Source organism: Formica exsecta, unplaced genomic scaffold (genome assembly GCF_003651465.1).
Source record: "Formica exsecta isolate Colony F162 unplaced genomic scaffold, ASM365146v1 scaffold265, whole genome shotgun sequence".
In the NCBI taxonomy this organism is placed as follows: Eukaryota; Metazoa; Arthropoda; class Insecta; order Hymenoptera; family Formicidae; genus Formica; species Formica exsecta.
In genome coordinates this window covers 872,838-892,334 of record NW_021849915.1, presented here as the reverse complement: position 1 = coordinate 892,334, position 19,497 = coordinate 872,838, and the positions used below count along the sequence as shown (strand labels likewise).

The 19,497-nt window shown below is 34.8% G+C and overlaps 1 long non-coding RNA gene across 1 annotated transcript in view; it reads left to right on the top strand.

Annotated features, from left to right (window-relative positions):
• The first annotated feature begins 700 nt into the window (after positions 1-700).
• Positions 701-19,497, top strand: part of LOC115236925 — a 29,031-nt gene continuing 10,234 nt past the window's right edge. The window contains exon 1 of the long non-coding RNA XR_003884281.1: positions 701-1,386. This is a non-coding gene — a long non-coding RNA (uncharacterized LOC115236925). The remainder of the gene's footprint in view (positions 1,387-19,497) is intronic.

Genomic DNA, 19,497 nt, shown 5'->3' with positions numbered 1-19,497 from the left:
ACACCTCCTAAATTATATATTCAAATCTATAAATATCGTGAAACAAATAATTATCACACCTGTAAATATCGCAATAAAGTATATAATAATTTATATTTCCTATCTTCTATCGTCTTAATAAACGAGCACTACAAATTTTTAATAATAAAGTTATAAATATTTCTTTAATAAAATTTCAATTCGAATGTATCTTACATCGACATCGCTTTGAAATTTTCGCCGCGATTTATATATAATTTATAAACCGTTTTCCAATTAAATGCTCAATAATATACGAACAGACGAGGAAAATGAATAAGAGAAAATTGCGTGATACGATATTCGTTTATTGATAATATAATTAAAGTTCAAGAATATTCAGAGAGAGAATATTTCCTATTTATTTATATATATAGTTTGTAATATGCTAAATATTCCATGATATCGACGAATGAAAGATTACACGGTATTCGCACGACGCTTGTTTTTGCGATGTTTACATACCACGCTATTGTTTATACGCGGTTACCTTGTTGCCTTGTTGTCATTCGCGCGGTGAGAGTCGAATGGGAAAGACGTATCGTGAGCCGGTCCGTACAACGTCGTTTTATTTCTTAAGGAAAATGAAATCATTTCAATCTATGATTATTACAATTAGCGATGGATAATTCGTAGGCATATTGTGGCAGATATTTCGCGAAATTAATACGTCTAAAATATATCACACGATACTCATTTTTGATTATATTTTTTCGCACAATACGTCGATCGTCTTAACTAGTCATTAATTCGATTTGCGTAATATCCCGCGATATCGAAGTAAAGTTACCGTTATCATTTATATGCGACATTACTCGATATTTTAATGTTTATCAATCGCGTACCTTAAGTTCAATATTTGTATATCATTTTTAAAATGCGTATATATTTCGCGACGTTTATTCGGATGGAAATCGGTCATGCGAATAGTCGGCAAACCTAATTACGCTTCCGAATATTAAACAGTTTATGAATATTGATTTATAAATCATATATTTATTCACACTTATAATACACAAGATAGTAATTAGTAATCGTCCTAAAATAAGATTGTATATCATTTATTAGCAAATCATGAATGTCAAGGAATGATTGACGTGACTTCTCCTATATCGCAATAATATAATTAATAAACTAACAAAGTAATATAATAAAACAATAAAGTATGTATACGTGCGTGAATAATATCGGGAGTGTCGTGATAATTGTCGCGGAATCGTTAATTCTACTGATTAGTACGCATTCGATCATAATTAACCGTGTTTTTGCGAGTGATACGTATAAGTGCGATATTGGAACAACCAAAGTTGAACAAGAGAGAAGGAGGAAACTCAGAGAGGGATCGGGCAACAACGGAGCAACCGCAGGGTGAATAATTTATAATTTATTTAATTCATTATTTATTATTTCTTTGCATTTGTGATGCATTTTATATCATTGCATAATATAATGCATACAAAATATTGTCTAGAAATTTTATTTTAAAAAACGCAACATTTATATATAATATAATATTATTTATAATTATACTTTAGCGCGGGCGCGCAAACACGGCTTTATAATTTGTCTAGATATCTCTTTGTCCATCTCTTCATTTATTTCCAACATAAAATTCGATGATAAAGTTCGCTATTTTTTCTAACGTTTCCCGGGAGATAAAACGACTCGTCATTAATTCGATCCTTCGTTCCCAAAAACTGCATCCGCTGCACTTGGTAATTTCCCAGTGCCGTCCCGAGAAAAACGAAGGGCGGCACGTGTCTTACCCCATCATCGTGGCACACCGGCACGGCGGCGGTCGCTCGGAATGTTTTGACAGGGGGTGGGTGCGTCGCGTGGCGCATAGCTGTTTGTAAAACATCGCCGGCTCCTTTATCGGCGACGATATTAAGCGGCGCACGGCTCACACCGGCCCGCCTCGGCCATTGTTCGCATTGTCGCGACTCGATTGCCGAGGAAGAAGGGCAGCAACGTATACGAGAGGGTGGCATTGTCGATGAGGCGACGAGGCGCTCGCCGTGATTTCTCTGTATCCCGTACGCGCGCGTACGATAATCTAATTGAAAATAAATCCCCGGTAACCGAGACGTGACAGCAATAACCCTCGCCATCACGGGAATGGTTGACTAGGATTCTTTGGTACAGATCGCTATGCAGTCAGCATTGTTGTGAAATTTAAACGGGAACCGATGAAGTCACAGTTTGTCTGTATAATGCGATATCTTAAAGGATGGGTGGCGATAAGGATTTCAATCGGCTCCAGTTGTATTTGTTATAAATTTATATTACCAGTAATATTAATAAATTTTACATATATTGTGTCTTATGTAATCATATATTACATGTAAAAAAATTGCAACTAAAGAATATATATCGTATCACGTATCTTGTATTTAAATTCAATAAGATAGAGAGATAGATCATCCTTTTCGGATTGAGAAACTGCAATTTGTAAAATCGGGCGAAAATTCGTGACACATTATCAGTTTAATAATAACTACTATAAAATATAAAATATAAATATAAAATATTAAGGAACAGCGACGTGCGCACGTCCTTGTTTACATACATACTTGGTATGTCGAAGCAATGTAGTGGAGCTCGCCCCATTATAATGAGAAAAGACATTAAGGGAAGGGGAAAGGCACAAGGACCGACGCGCAGAGAGACGATAAGATTATTATTATTCGATCAACGTTCGTACGATGAGCAAGTGTATCATATGTTGTTCATTAATAAAGTTCTTCTATCTTGACAGAGTCTTCGATGGTAGTTTCATAATAATTTCTATCGTAAAACTAGTTTTCCTTATAAGAACACAGAATGTTTCGCATACACTTATTTAGAGCATTAAATATTTTATTGAGGTAACGAATTATAATTTTGTGTCATATGGTATTTGGCGGCTGTTTTCATGGCGTCTTTAGCAAAGATATCCACATTTTTTACTAAGCACTCGATATATAGGCAGTATTATAGTTACTTGAAATAAAATATAATATGAATAAAGTTTTAATATTTAAGAATAAAATATTTATAGAAGATATTTTATGATGATTTTTTTTATAGGAGGACTAAACTTTTAATATTTAAGTGTGTTTTTATTTTCTCTTAATATTTAATATCTCGTGTTTTTCTCTTTCTATCTCTTTCCAAAATTAAATATTATATCAATTAGTGCATGTGAAGAAGTACTATATATTATCAGAGATTTCTTTAATATGCTCATGCTCAAACGTAAATACAATATAAGATGGATAATAATTATTTGAGTATTACGTAGCATATTTTAACTAATTTTAAAAACGCGTTAATCATAAGTAATTCTACTTACTTTAGCGTTAGCTTTATTATAATTTTTCTTTTATAATCACGTTTACTAATAACTTAACTCTTTATTCCATCTTAAACAATGAAAAGTTATATGAAATTGAAAGGATATTTTGTCGTAAAACGTGCGATAAAAATTTTCTATATGAATGATTAATTAGTTATCAGGTGATTGCATAAGTTCGTGCCCGATTTAAATATAAACTTCAATAGATTATATTTTAGAGATAACACTTTTATTAATCAATTATATAGTCTCCATTCTTTTCTACAATGGTTTTCCAACGATCTATAAGCTTGTCGATTCCATTTTTGAAGAAAGAACTTGGTTTTTCTTGAAAAAAGTTTGTAAGGTGGTTTTCAACAGCTTCCTCGGAATTGAGATTCTTGCCATTTAAACTATTCTGCAAAGACCGGAACAGATAAAAATCTGAAGGCGCAATATCTGGAGAATATGGCAGGTGCTGCAGAATTTCCCATTGCAACTCCTGCAATTTTCGCAGCGTCTGTTGAGCGAATATATTTTTTTTTTTGAAATAATTATTTACATTTAATTTATATAAAGGACTTATATGTAATGTATTACTTATTAAATATATTACAATGACAAATCTTTAAACACAAAATCAAGATTTAAAGAAATGATATAGAAAGAATATATATAAATTTTTTACTTATTTGATGAATGTAAAATAAAATTCTGTAACATCATTTTTTACTTGAAACGTAAGAAGGAAGTAAACGTTGAAATGTAAAGTCACGAATTTTTAGGCCTTGATTCTCGGTAAATTATTTTTAAATTTTTGCTTTGTGAACGCTCAAATTTTTTCAACAAAATCTTTATTCTGATCTACTGTAAAAGAAAATGCTGCCAATTCGTAATGTATCGAATGGTTAAACGCGTAATTGATTCTCGGGCAAAAACCGCAAGCTCGAGATATAATTTTATCGATCATGGAAGTGTTCCGACCCTAACGAAGACCCCGTAAAAGACATGCCGGCGTAAAGCGTATGGGAAATTGTGGGAATGATGGGGGACAAGAGCCGGTCGCCTCGGGGAATTGGTTCGTAATATCCGCAGGACTTAGAGAAGTATCATCGAAGGATAGTTTACATCGACTAGTGCCGTGTCGCGATTAACTTCGCCGTGCTTGAAGGCGATTGCTTTTTCGGACGCGAAGCAAGGGAGAGTGACTTGTTAAATGCATAGATTATGCGTGGGAACGTTTCAAACTCTGAAAACATTGCGCGCGCGCGCTTTTAAAGCCCTTATTCATCAATCGTGTATAAAGCTAAAAAATTCAATTGATCATGTCTCTCTTGGTTTATCTTTATGATGATTATTAGAAATAGCATATTTGCACAATATATACAGTTGGATTTATTAACATTTGCGTGTTCACTGACATAGCTGTAGTGGCTTGTCAGTTTAGTAAAGAGACGATAATGTCAATAAACATCCGAATATGTCCGTATTATGCAACAAGTGCATTTGTAGAATATCTCCTCTTATATCCTTTAATAAATTGTTATTACATCATAAAATTTGTTATCATAATAAAATTTGTTGCATTTTACGAGATTTTTACGTGTTCTGTTAAAAATGAACATTTGAATTGAAAAAATCGGCTTGTCAAACATTTTTTCATGGCGTCATAGAAACATTGCATTCAGACAAACTATAACAATCGTTGCCGGCAGGATAATAGTTGATAAATGATCAACAATTTTGGTGTTCACAAGATTTGTTAAGTACACAGGCTGCTTCGCCGCAACGCGTCGCCAAACAAGCGTGGCGCCGTGTCAAAATGCTGACACCCGATTCTGATAATGCCGATTTACGATGCGCTTAACGGCCGCTAATTATCTGATTTATCGTGCAATGTTACGCTAATGCGATTAACATCGTAGCCAGTCTACGCCTATTTCGCGGCGATGCCGATTTCAAGTCTCCCGACGTTGTGATTATCTGCGATTGCGCTAATTGAGATGATTTTTAGAGAGCATAAATGCGACTTGCAATCTTAACACTGGCAAGCCTGATAAAGGCTTTGTGTAACAAGAATACACCGTGAAAATACACAGTTGGAAAAAATTTGTGTTAAATTTAACATATATTGTATGTCTTAAACGGTCCACACAAATTTTTGTATTAATTTAACATAATATGGATATGTTAAATGGTGACAATAATCCTATGTTAATATTTCAACGCAAAAAAAAAAATGAATGCAAACTTCAAAGAAATTTGAAATAAATTTTTTGTAAAATCAACATATTTTTAATGATAATATTAACTTAGAAAAATAGACATTTTTACATTTTATAGATCTCACTTCTATTTTTCAATAAAATCAACTTTTTTTCTCTGTAAATTTTAACAAATAAATCCTGTCACTAATAATACGGAACATATCTATTGTGCAAATTTAAAAATATGTGCACATTGTGTTATTTTTATACTTCTTTTTCAGTTATTTTAATAATTTAACGTTTGAATTTAATTAATACAAAATTTAATACAAAAATTTTAAACGGCATATTGTTTAACAAGAAAACATAAATTTTCCAACTGTGTAGTTACAATATATCCATCTCACACAGATTTTCTCATAGTTCTTTTTTTTTTATCTATAAACTTAATTTTTTCTCTAACAAAGATTCAATTTTTTAATAGTTGTTGCAATGGAAAAATGACATTGAAATTATAGAATGTTTTACATAAATTTTGCGATGTATTAGTTCATAACAAAATATTATTTTTTATTTATATAAGTTTAAATTGACTTTAGGAAAAATTGTGATGGGTAGAGAGACAATAAATGTAATGAAATATGTTCAATAATATCTGCATCAATTTCAAGGTCTTAAAAAAATCTGAATGAAAAAGAAAATAATATGACAACATTTTATTTTCATTGACAATATTTTCATCGAAAAATGTCGCGTTAAAAAAATTCTAAATATGTGCTTGCGCGACACACATTTAATACAAATATTTGCACAGTATTCTCTTTATTCGCATGTGTAAATAAATTCATAATACTTTCAAGGGAATATTTCCAGAGACCGAATGATTCTCAGTTCCATAATACATGTAAATGCATAAATAAATCTGTAAATATTAATTGAGGGAATGGAACGTTAGGCAAAGTGAGAAAGAGAGGCGAGCGCACCGAAAAGGTTAATCTCCCGATCAACTTTAATCCGGCGTTACGTTTCGATTACATCGATAATTTTCCGAATACTTGTTTCTCGGTGTTTCTATGGCAATATCGCATTTAACCTTGTACACCACAGATACACACGTAAGCACGCTATTATCGCTGTACATTGTGTATATTTGCGTGTGCGTCGACTACGATTTTACACATCCACACGCTCTGTTGATTCAAAATATTGTCGCTATGCATTCAACAATCTTCATTTATTCGGTTCGAATTATTAAGATTGCACCGCATTACGCACAATGATTTATCAGCATTTGCCCGGCAAATATTCTTTTAATGTTTAAAGACCCCCGTCCCCCGACGGCTCCCGCCCTCGCGCGGTGAGTAATTACAATGTAAATGTGTAAATATGTACAAAACATGTATCCTACAGAGAGCGTGGAAATGCGAAACAATTACACAGTTTCCGGAAATAAATACTGCGAGTAATATCACACATATTTACACATCGCGTGTATTCAGATTCAAGCTGCGAGTCACAGGCGAAAGACGATTGCAGCTGCAAAAATGACGTCCCGATCCTTGATGGTCAAATATTTTAACTAACTTCACACAGCCGGCGACAGATTATTTACTCGGGTTAACATATATAAGTAATCTTCTTCCTGAATTTCGAGATGGATTAATTGTCGCGTGTCATGTATTATGTATATACGAAAGACAATATTATTAATTATTATATATATACAAGGTGTCCCCAATTTAAATGTTAAAATTTTAGGAGCGTGTAGGGGACCGATAAACTAAGACAAAAAGTCCTTTAGAGATTTGCTCGTTTTTGCTTCGTTTTGAAGAAAATCGCAAGAAATGAAACAAATAATTTTCACCAAAAAACTTAAAACAACACAAAATTATTAGATTTATCAAGAATTATTATAAAATAAAAATTGTAGAACATGGAATTAAGAAAAGAGAGTGAGTTAAAATCCTCCTGACGTAAAATTAGATTAGAAACAAAATTTCGCGTTGTCGCGTATTTATCTACAATCCTCTAATTTTACCTCAGGATTTTAACTCACTCTCTTTTCTTAATTCCATGTTCTACAATTTTTATTTTATAATACTTTTTGATAAATCTAATAATTTTAGTGTTGATTTAAGTTTTTTGATGAAAATTATTTGTTTCATTTTTTGCGATTTTCTTCAAAACGAAGCAAAAACGAGCAAATCTCTAAAGGACTTTTTGTCTTAGTTTATCGGCCCCTACACGCTCCTAAAGTTTTGACGTTTAAATTGGGGACACCCTGTATATATAAATATATTTTATTACAGTATAATTGAGAGATATTATTAATGATATTGATATTATTAATAATATTGTTGTTACTTATATGTAATACATTTTTTGATATATTATATATTGCCTTCTTTGTCTTCCATTCTTAAAAAAAAAAGAAAAAAAAATTTCAAAAATTTGAACTCGCATCTTTTCGATAATCAGACCCTCAAATAATCGTAAGACGTCAACTGTCTAGCACACATCTCTTGCGTATCTCTCTCAGTAAAGCTGCGAATCCCCGCAGATCCTAGTAAACGCTTCAAGATCCCACAAAGGTCCTCCGGCAGCATCCTGAGGCCGCGCTCGCCGCAGGGGATGCGTGTCTTTTTTTCGAGTAGCCCATGCGGGAGATGCAGTTGAGAAGGGCTCGAGGGGTGAGTAGCCGGGCATTTACACGGTGCCCAGCTGTGGCCCCATGGTGCCCCACAGTGGTGTTGTACACCGCGGTTCTCTTAGAGATGGGGGCGGCTTTTGGGCGCGTGCTTACCCCATGCTGCGCGCTTGCCACCTGTTTCTCCACGGAGCAAAGGGTAGCGAAGGTTGCGGGTTTGTCCCGTCTCGTTCCTATTATCTAATATACACCCACCGATAGACAGATACGACGCTAATAGAGACGATCTGATAAAATAGACGCCGACCTGGACAAGGGCCAGCGATAATCGAACGTGTTGCTTCCGGTTCCCGACTTGACGTCGTTGTACGGCGGGTTTAGATAAGATTATTTTTAGATAGATTGGAGTAAGTCTGATTAGAATTATTTTCGATATACACAGTTGATTCGACAATGAGTGACGAAAAATGAAAATGTAGATATAATGAATTAACGTTTTTCCGAAAAAGCCGCTTCTTGAAAATTTTATATCGAAAAATATATTTTAATTATTTTTAACCAGAGTTCTCTTGAGCTTTACAATAAAATCGTTTTAAATACACGTCTTTTAATCGTTGACAATTAATATATTATTTATATGTTTTATATTTTTATTGTTATCCTCTAATTACGGTGTTGCTTTGTGTAAAAAATTAAATAAAATAAAAGCGAATCATGAATTAGCGTTTTCCTCTTATAAGAAAATTAACATAAATAAATTTAAAAAACTTTAAATGACTGTGAATGATGAGAATTTAATGTCATTTAATTGCTCCGCCAATTTTTTTTAATGTATTCTAAAGGACAGAAAAATATATGTTATGTCATATTCTTGTCATATACATATAATTGTAAAGAAAGAAAAACTGTTGACTTACCAACATTTTTATTTTACTTTACATTTATAATGAAATTACACCGCGCAAAATATAAATATAATAAACTTGTAAATATTTTAATTAAAAGTAAAAACATATATTTTATTTGCTAATTATAAAAAAATCTAAAATTAAATAACATTGAGATAGTCAAGTTTTAATAAAAGAAAATAGAGGGAGAAGTCATTTCTATGAGAGAAAGAGAGACGCATGTGTGTAATTAAAATTTCTATGTTTGATAAAGTAAATTTGTCAACTAACTCACAGATGCGTAAAATAAAAATTGAAGAGTGCATCAGAGGATCAATCAAGCGTATCCCTCACCGTTACGAAGGTGAGAAAAATTCAAACGATCAACGAATCGTACGATTTAACTCAGGTCGCGACAATCGTATAATTTTAGCATCGCTCATCGATCATTCGCATCCGATCTTTTTCGGTTTCGAGTCGCTCACGCGTACCAAAGTCACGCACCGCGCCATCTTTCGCGACGTCGCGGACATTTTATTCCCGTTCGGTGGAATTTTTCGTCACGGCGACACCTCGATCAATATTTGCGCAGCCGGGACTGGGGACCACGTCACTCGACCTTCCGCGACCATATGCGAACGCGGCCACGTACGCCACGGCAGCTCACGCGTGCTCGACGCGGGGACACTCGGGAGTCCGGAGTCTGGCCTATGTGGCACATGATTTACTCCGGTCTCCTGATATTCGATAAATTAATTGATTAGTAGCCAATCCTTCCATTTTTAATTTTTTTTTTTTTTAAATATATATCGGTGCATTTTCAATTGTTATTATACAATTATTTATCAACGACTTATTTTGCGCTATCTATTTCTTTCAAGTTTAAAAAAGATATTTTTATTATTTATTTTTTGCTATTAATTTTTATTATTATTATAAAAAAATTATATTAACGTGGGTATCCGTTATCACTGTTAATTCAAATGATTAAAAGTTCATATATAACTTTAATATTTTAAACCATTTAATTTATTAAGAATAACGCGGATGATTAATCGCGTTATAATTTATCGTTATAATTATAATTATCCGAAAATGAATGCGCGCTAAAAGAAATTGTTCGTAAAAGTGAATTTTATTTAAAATATTTCAACTATCTTTTCGTGTCCTTGATTCAATCGTTTCAGTCATGTCGTAGCATATCCTTTTTCTCGATTCAATGGTGATTCAATCGAAAATAAACGGTAATCCGTCCGATTGCTTCGAAGTCTGCAATTTCCAGCATTACGTCCTAATTTTTGAAATTTGCTTGCCTCCGATAGGCGATTACGTAAAACCGATAGTACGACATCAAACACTCGGATAAAGTACGCGGCGATAGATTTAACGAGTCGTTAATGATCGCCGCAGCTTAATACCGCGGTACAATTAATAATGGATCAATAGAGCTTAATGACGCGGTGGACGAGCGTTCACGTTTAGATGCTTGATCGATACAGATTTGTAAATGTTTATCGTGTATGTAAATATTGTATTTACCCACTTTCTTTCGCTGCAGATGTTGTCCTCGGAAGGGGAGTACATATATTCAATCGCTACGAACGAGGGAGGGGAGGCATTTAGATACCTGAATATCTCACTGAGATCAAAAGAGAACCACGAGGCTCTGAAGCAAACAAAATGCAAATTATGATCGTGACTTTGTAATTTTATAAGAGTCCGCGATTTAAATTTGCAATATCATCCGTTAATAATACCTTCGTTCTTTTAACGTAAAAGTTCAAGAGCAAAGATATTAACACGAAACGTATCATTATACTAATTACAAAAAAGATGGGATGTATCGGAGAAAAATTTATCAATCGTACTAATTATGTTAATTTCATGGATCCTATGCTTATTCAAGAGCGAACCGTTAATTAGTAATTAGGCGAGACATAGTATCTCCTATCTCTACATGTGCTGAGTAAATAGACACGTGCGGACAAATTTAGCGTAACAGTATTGACAGAGCAATATGACAAGAAATATTATCGCTAATTTGATCATTAATAAATCATTAACTAAGTATGTTTATCATTAGCCAATCTCACATTTCAGCGACACAATAATTGCATTAATCAAGTGAGATCTCGTCATCAGGATGACTCTTTCTCTTCTATCAGATAACAATCGAATATATTGTGGAAAGTGTAATTGGTGTATCTTAACCGACCATTTATGCGTGCATTAATTATATATTATTACAATAATAACATATATATATATATATATATTGTATAAATTCGGCCTTTTTACAAAAAATCTAGGCTTTTTATAAATAATGGTCTACAAAGAGATTTAATTTTATTCTTCAAAAATTTGATTCTTCAAAGAACTTGTGCAACATATATATTATTTTTAATATTTCGTTTTTGTTTATTAATAATTCTTGCAAATAAATATATTATTATTAAAATGGAGTAGAAACTCCTTCTTCCTCCTATGATTTATTAAATTATCTTTTCACTTGTTATTAGATTTCCATTTGTAAGCGAGACTTTTTATCGTTAATCGTGACGATTTAAACTCTACTCCGACCCCTTTATTTATGATTCTATTTTATATAAGATACACGGAAATATCAACGACGAGATAGAGATACGATTCCTTTTTCTCTTTGAGCGTGCAGAAAAAGAAAAGACGAAATAGATCGCGGTACTAACTAGGACGACCCGTTTGCGTGTTTGCGGTACGCGTTACTTCCACGTTACCGTCGAGCCAATGGGAAAAGATTGGCGACGCTAGACCTCGCTATCCGGCCACGCTAAATGCTCGTAATGAGTGATTATCTCGGTTAGTCTGGTTAACACGTGGTACCAAGGTAGCGGCAAGTGCACGCCGTCTATTTGCTCGCGACGACACGTGCCCGCGCAAGGAAAGGACGCACTTACGCAATTGCGCGCGAATCGAGTTATCTTCATTCTCGCAATAACACGCCGCGCGACATGATACGAGAAAAATATTTTTCGAAATCGAATGTTTTATTAATTGGATTACCACATATTGCGAGATCTCGCGAGGATTTTATGTCGACGATCGGCTCGTAAAAAAGAATGTAGTTACAAGCTATAATATAAGAGAGAAAGAAAGGAAGAAGGAGGGCGGGCGGGAATTATAGCTTACAATTACATTTTTTTGCATTTGATACTTTATATAGTCCGCGTATGAGTTTAAATTCTGAGTTTTACGTGGAAAATGAAGATTGCAGAGAAAACGAGAATGGTAGATAATGGATGTGAATAGGTTATTTAAAAGAGAAGGAATTTTTATTGAAATTGTCGCTTGTATTTATTGCAAGGTATAAAAAATACAAATTATGGCTTAATAATAATTCTGAAAATACTGATATTAATGATAATCATAATATAATGACAGACAATAAAACGAGTGATACATATAAAAAGAAAGAAAACCATGAAAAAAAAAAAACCTAATTGATGATATTCTACATCAGGTCTTTTAAATTAAACGCAGCTGTCGTATATTATCATCGTTTTACGCTTTTCTCGTTATATAATAAACTCTCGTGTGTTTCATCGCCATATGTACTCAAAATTCATGTATAATGCCACTTATAAGTTTCTGAAAAAAAAAACAAAAAACGGTTTTTCAATTTTTATTTGCAACGTAATTTTAGAATTTTATTTGCAACAAATATATCCTCAATTTAATCCCAACTTAAAAACCATTAGGGCTTATTATCTCATTAGACTTATTAAATTTCTATCAAGATCCAGATCGATGAAAGAATTTCGTTAAATAGAGAGCACGCCTGCGTCGATTTATGTAAATTACGTGAAAAGCATTGTGTTGCAAACCCTGTGGCAATTGTCGGAAATGAATGTAGAGTTCATTCTGGTATGTCTACGCTATCGAAGTCTGAATTCACCGGAATTATAACGGTTTCAATTCCAGGGTATTAAGTCAGGGGTGACGTCGCGTTTAATTTCACGGCGTTGTTGTCATTCGCGGCGCAGAGAGAAAGAGAGAGAGAGAGAGAGAGAAGGAGAGAAATACTTGCCGAAATCCGCGTCGCGGCGCCGCGACTGGATGTGGCATAGGGGACTTCCAGGACCCGGGTGCTGTTTGAACGACAAATATTTTGTCGTCAAACTTCTGTCGCGCGGAATGAACGTGTCTATATGTGCAGGGCTAATACAAAGCGTTTCGCGGGCGTCTGCTAAAACCAGATTACATGCTCGACCTCCGGATAAGCGATCTCGATCTTCCGTATGAATCGCGCGAATCGTCGGCGATCTCTCGAACTCTTCATCCCCGTTATATGCTTATAGTATCTTATGATTTTCGTTTAACCGCACCTTCTATCTTGACGCGTGCGATGCTTTGAGATGATCAGCCTTCTCCGATTATCAATGATTTTTTTTCTCTCGTTTATTTTTTATCTTACCTATCGATGCGACGACTTGTAAGTTGAGGGAGAATGCAAAAGTTTCGTAGAAAAATATCTTCAGAAGAAGAAGATATTTTAAACGATGTGATTTCTTCTCAGTTTATTATTTTCTAAATAATTTATCTCGCGATTAGAGCTTTCATCACTCGTCGAGTTTCCCGCGAATATCTCGACATTTGTTTAATTATGCAAGGATATGTAGGTTGAGAGAACGCGGCTTTATACATGGACCATGTATCGTCGACTACTTGAGCGACGCGGGAGAAAAAGAAGCGAATGTGATAAATAAAGACACTACTGCTAATTTTAAAGTCGAGAAAACGGTAAATTAATTCACATCTAGTCCCGCATCTCGCAAGATCTACGAGCGTCGATGCCATAAAATCGACGGACACTGCCGGATTTTTAAAGAGAGAATCGCGTAACTTACACTCCGTGTCGTATACCTATTGCGGTTACTTGGTCGCGTCGATGTTATTTTTATAAATGCATTGATTATTTAGATAATTAATATAAATTTGTTATTTATAAAAATTTATTTTTTGAATTATGTAGAATAATAAGAATGTTTTTTTGTTCATGTGTTGAATGAGTAATGAATTTAGAATCGGTTTTCTTATATAATTTTATTTGATGTGAAGTTAAAAAGTAATTATTTTTTATAAATGTTTGTTATATATTTAACTATAAATATGCATATTTTTAAAAAATCTATCGAATAAAAAAATGTGCTTTTCAAGGGCTTAATCGTATACCGTTCTACTGTTAGTTGAGCTATGAACGATGATAGAAATACACATGATACATTGTCGCTTGCAAGTATTACGCACAATATTAATGTTCGCAAATCGTGCGCTATAATGACACAAATAGTGCAAGTACGGTAATGCATTACAAATACGAATTAGCTCGTCTGGCGCAGTTAGTGTCAAAATATATAATGCGTATTTGTGGTGTTATGATCGTCACCGATTTATGTAATCACGATCAACAGTGGTATCCTTTCAGTTTTATCAAGAATAAAGAATGTTTGTATGTATACATCCCCTATGAGTACAGAGTATACAGAGTCTGCGAGTGTCTATATAAGTAAAATTTCGAAGCTGTTAACACGTGCCGTTTTGTTTATCGCTAATTATGCCTGATACCTTGCGAACACAATGTATTTGTTAATGATAGGTGAGAGATTCTGAATTATTACACTATCCACCATTATGCTTGACGAAAGAGACGTTCGTAGTTATTGATTTTACGCGTAGACAATCAAGCGAAATTAACACAAAACATTGTTATTGAACCTGTCATTGTCAAACAGTATCATGAAAATAAAAATTATGCGAATAGGGGTAATAAATAGAAAAAAAGAAATTTATTAAAAAAATTATATAAATCTGTTTTTTTCCACTTATTAGACAGTATTTGATAATGATATGTCAAAAGAGCGCGATTAGGCACAGAGAGGTAAAGATAGATGACATAATAACCATTCAAATATCCCACTATCGACTTACAAGCTTGAAAATAACTGCGTCATTTACTTCTCTGGAATATTTTATCTCGCATTCCGGCATGCGAAGGCCCGCGACTTTATTCCGTCCGGCGATACCACGCGCGTGTCTCCTTTTATTTTTCGCGTCGGCACTAATGGCGCGAGGTGTCGGCATTAATATTTCATTAATATTTCTACGGGATTCCTGGAAAAGCGCGCGACTCTCGGTACTGCGTTTTATTGATGCTGTGCCGTGCCGTGTGCGTAGGATGTTTTTTTCGAGGCTCGACGAGTACGAGCGAGAGGAGATTTCTCGTCTCATCCTCGGAGACTGGTCGGGCCGGTGGTAAGTTAATTAAGTGCTAACAAGGAGAGAAGTCCGCGCCAAGACGGAGTAAAATCGTATGACGGACCCGGCTAAAAACTCGGACACGCTGTGCCCGTTCGATTGTAGCCTCGTTTTAATCCTTAAAAGGTACCTTCGTCTTATGCGAGACTTTCGAAGCCCGTCTTTATTCTCGCGAAATAATCATCTAAAATAATATTTCATATTTTTTAATTGATACTGATTATTTTGCAGTAACGTTAAGTATATAATGAAATTAATATTTTAATTTTTTTATTTGTGAGAAGACATCTATCTTGAAAGTATTTAATTTTTTTCACAATAATATAATTTTATTATCTTTTAGATATCTGATGGAGTTTTGATTTTATCTGCCTTTACGTAAACGAAACGAAACTAATTCATATTAAATAGACATACTCTTGTAATTGTATGATAAATAAGGCAAAATATATATGTTGACTGCTAATGTACACGAATCTATTTTTTCACATATGTGCGGACGTATCAGATTCTAAGACATGAATCATCTCCAGATAGCGATGATTATTTTACTCGAGATTTCGCCAATATTTATTATTTATCTAAGATCCAACACGCCGGGCACGAACGGAGAAAAAGAGGCGAGAGTGACGCTGTTCTCTCCGTTGAACGATACTCGACCCTTCGTGGCCTCCCATCTCGTACCTGTCCGCGAGATTTCACGAATACTTTGAGTGAACGAGTTCCGGTCTCATCGGACCTCGAAAGCGGTTTACGCTGTTTTACAGTAATATAATTAGCGAATGCATATATTCCTTTAATTATAAAACGATTGCAATTACGGAAAAGTGATCTGCCTATCGTTAAAGAGACATTTTCTTAAGTTCCTCAAGAAAAATTTGCCATACATATAGAAGAGAATAAATATTATCACAATGTAATTGTTAAGGTAAAAATTGCAAAACTAAAGTTCTGTGACATTTTGTATAATTAAGGGAGAAACTGTCATCAAGAAAGGTATTATCAATATATTCACGTAATCTTTCAAGAGCTAGAAAGAATTTAAAGATTAAAGAGGTTTGTTTACAAAAGTGTGTTTGTAACACACTTAATATAAATCCAGATAGAAATCTAACGTGAAGATAATGCTAAGTTAAGCAATGGCACTTAATTAACGGTGAACACGACAGACGGAAGCACTTTGTTGGTCGGCGATTGCAGTAGCGGAGGTACCGTAGGCCATGGCATAGATCCAACCGGTTTTTGGATGGTAATGAAGTGGCTTCTGGACCAAGAGAGTCTCGTACGCTAGATAGCAATCCTTAGGTCATTCAAGGATCAAACCAAGTCGTCGAAGACAAAATTCATGGAACGATAAAACATATCGAGATGTAGAAATTAAAAATAAGAAAAAAAAAATTGATAGAATTAAACGAAGGAAATAAGAGATTATTGCAGTCCGTGGAAAGCGCCATAAGCGTTGAACGTAAAAGGATGCGAAGAAAGCCAGCTCGCGACCGCAAAAATCTCGCCATGAATGACTCTCGCGGGTACGCGTACCTAACTCGAGTCGCACGCCTTTGTTTTCGAGGAGCCGGCGATAATTCCGCCATGAATTTTAATTCGACGCCGCTCGAAGCGCTCATGAATTTTAATTTCCCTCTTCTCGCTGATTCTCCAACGAGCGTTTTCACCGACTCGCTCTCACTTCCCGCGGCGGAGGGCTTACTTTTCTCGGTTCTTTCTAGTCCGGTTTTTCCGGCGCGTCTACACTTCCTTCCTTCCGACCGCCGTGAATCGCGTGAAAGGGGAAAACTGAGCTGTACGAGGTCCAGCCGCGGAAAAGATGCTTTTCAGAAGCGTGCAAATACTGTGGCAGGTTTTCGGAGTTTCGAGATACGAAGATAACGAATGCTTTATGAATGACGCTTTAAGCGATTATAAAATATACATATATATTTTTTTCTTTTGCGCTATTTATATTTATACAGGGTGGGCCCAAATGTTCCGGCCAGACTTTGAGATTTTATAGGAAATTTATTTTTGAACAAAAAGTTTTTTATAAAGTTTTCCATGTGTCGAAAATTGCTTTCTTAAAAAAATAGCGCCCAAAACCTCTGGTTACTTTATACATTTTTACAAGGTAAAATATGCGTTTTTTAACAAAAAATACCGAAACAAAAGTTGTAGAGAATTAAATTATCTTTCAAATAAGATTAAAATGATTGTATGTTCCATAGGTTTTGAGATAATCAGTTTCAAATGTACAAAAAAGTATTTTTCCGGTTATCGACGGTATAGATTTTTTAAAAATACTCTTCATTTTTGCTGTTATGGCCTTAGTAAATTTTTAATGTTTATTTTGCTTGTTGGTTATTCCACTAAACAAATTTTACTTTTCTGCATTGTTTAAACCAATCACCATGGGAGGATGAAAGGAAAAGCAGAAGGTGCAAAGGAAATGAAATAAAAAGGAAATAAAACTTAATAAATTTCTTAGAACGTACTACAATCATTTTGACCTCATTTGAAAGATAATTTAATTTTCTACAACTTTTGTTTCGGTACTTTTTGGTAAAAAACGCATACTTTCTCTGATATTTGTAAAAATGTATAAAATAACCGTAATTTCAGAGGTTTTTGGGCGCTAACTTTTTAAGGAAGCCTTTTTTGATCCATGTTTATAGAAAACTTTTCATTCAAAATTAAATTTCCTGTAAAATCTCAAAGTCCGGCTGGAACATTTGGGCCCACCCTATATAACTGCGAATTGTAAAAAGATACGATCTTTATGTTAATAAAAATTTAATATTGAGACAATTAAATTCGATTAAAGAATGCATATAAGATGCAATGAAAAATTATGACATTGGACATCAAATAATTTGTCAAGACACTTAAGTTAGACGTTTGATGCATTTCTATTGAAACATAAAATGATATAGCCGAGTATTCATCAAAGTTCATCCCCTTGATCTGATTTTCCTCGTAATAAAATACAATCCTGCGGCAACGAAGGACGTGAGCGAAAAAAGATTCACGATCGCCTGTCCCCGGGCGAAAACAATCGTCCAGATTGGCGGTCTTCAAGGCGAGGGGAATCCGTGGGTCGCGCGTGTTGCCCCCAGGGGGAGAGAGGGTGGGGATCGCAGCGGTTTCGCGGGGGTCCCGGAAGCAGAACCGACGCGAAAACTCGCCATGATATTCGACGAGCAAATCAGAGCTGGTAATCCTGAGCGACAGCGAGGCTTAGCGCCCTTCCTGAAAATGGTACCGCCGCGAAAGGGAGAGGGGGAGCGAGACAGACAGCCGTAAAGGGGAAAGGGGATGGTCGGCCGCGTTAAATGCGCACCGACGACGTAGGGTGCTTCATACCCCGCTGGATCTCTCATTGTACCCGCTCTCCGTACCGATCATTGTGGCGAGAAAGAGAAAAATAGAAAGACACCGCGCCAGGGGGGAGTTGGTTGTTCCATCCTCGGTACCCCCGACGCGATCAAGGGTCGCGAATAATACCGGCTAAACGCTACATATTGCTCGGTTTACCCCCAATTTATCCGGGGATTTGAATAACGATTTGTGCCGTCGGTTTCCTACAACGCGATACAGACGTTGGCCCCTGATAACGATCCCTTATGAGGGTGTACGAAAGTTAAAGCGTACAGATAATATTCGATATTATTATGCGAGTTGATGACAACACAAAGATTTAGCTCAAGCTAGAGAAAATATGATGCATCGTTTTAATTAATTTTATATACAAATATATTTGTGTCGAATGTACGAAATGTCTAAAATCATTGCGTCTTTTTCTCTCCAATTATCTATATAATTTAAAAATTATGCGGTGGTAATGTCATTAATACATTAATTAACATTAATGTTGATGAGAATATTTGATGTTTACTTTCAGTATATGTATTTAATTATTTATTTAATTATTTTTTTAAATATAAATGCCGTTAATTATTGATAGATAAATATAGTAAATCACAATTTGTGCATTATACATAAGAAATCTCATTTCCAAGATTGCTTAAATAAAAGATTAAATCAACACTGATGGAGAGCAAACCTCTTTACGTAATGTTTTCCAATCTTTGGACACAAAGAGAGAGAGAGAGAGAGAGAGAGAGAGAGAGAGAGAGAGAG